Source organism: Microtus ochrogaster, chromosome 2 (assembly GCF_000317375.1).
Source record: "Microtus ochrogaster isolate Prairie Vole_2 chromosome 2, MicOch1.0, whole genome shotgun sequence".
In the NCBI taxonomy this organism is placed as follows: domain Eukaryota; kingdom Metazoa; phylum Chordata; class Mammalia; order Rodentia; family Cricetidae; genus Microtus; species Microtus ochrogaster.
Genome location: NC_022010.1, coordinates 48,641,160 through 48,642,207, shown reverse-complemented (window position 1 = coordinate 48,642,207; position 1,048 = coordinate 48,641,160). Strand labels below are relative to the sequence as shown.

The 1,048-nt window shown below is 37.9% G+C and overlaps 1 long non-coding RNA gene across 1 annotated transcript in view; it reads right to left on the bottom strand.

The window, feature by feature from the left end:
- The window catches only part of LOC101994822, a 6,657-nt gene extending 6,416 nt beyond the window's left edge, over positions 1-241 (bottom strand). Inside the window, exon 1 of the long non-coding RNA XR_258178.2 lies at positions 50-241. This is a non-coding gene — a long non-coding RNA (uncharacterized LOC101994822). The remainder of the gene's footprint in view (positions 1-49) is intronic.
- Positions 242-1,048: the final 807 nt, after the last annotated feature.

The following is a 1,048-nucleotide window of genomic DNA, read 5'->3' as shown; positions in this document are numbered from 1 at the left end:
CCTATATACAAATGATAAAGAAACCGAGAAAGAAATCATAGAAACTCACCGAAGTTCTTAGCTTCTTCATTTTTTCTACCAAATGTCGTTAATTAGAGTAACAATATCATCCATGGTTTTTCTGAGGACAGAATTGAATACTGAATAAAGCATATATGAAACTATAAACTGTAATATTCTTTTTTTCTGTTACAGCCCTAGACTGGAGGTCTGGATTATAATTCTCTGAATTCCCTCAGTTAGTGTTTAGGGCACAGTTGCTTTTAAACTTAGCTCTTCATTCTCATTAGACTATCTGCACAGAAATAGCCTGTTCCCCTGTTTAATTATAGAATAACAAAAGCTAACAGGAACTTTCTGTGCTTCTCTTTCAGAAACATAGGCTCAGAATTTAACACTACATTCCACGGCATGATTTTAGTCCTAAACCTTTGGCAGTATCAGCTTTCAAATCTCAGAATCCTGTTTTGGCAAAGGTTAGTTTGAAACCCAAAAGTAAAGATTTGACTTTATTCTCTGCACTTCTGCTGTAATAAACCTATTGTAGGGCAATGATCACTGTAGGTCTAGGTCAAATGGAGACTGGGGTGGGGTATAAGGGACAGGGAGGGAGAGCACCTTGGGCTACATTGCTGTCCTTCCTGTTGTCTCTGGATTTCCACAAGGAATCGGTTTACAGGCTATTGGTGGACACTTCTATCACATGTATTCAGGTCACTTACACAAAATACCATGACATTTGCTTATGACCTATGCACGTCCTCATATTACCTTAAGTCATCTAGATTATTTATGAATTTAATATAATATATGGACCATCCACATAGGAGTATGTATTGCATTGTTTAGAGAACTGTAATGTGCTATGTAGTTAATAGGAGCAGCGAGGCTGCTGCATTCCACCACCCAGCTAGCTTTACCCCCAAAATAATTACATGGACACTGTATTTTTTTTTAAACACTGCCTGGCCCATTAATTCCAGCCTCTTATTGGCTAGCTCTTACATATTGACCTAACCCATTTCTAATATCCCTGTAACACCACGAG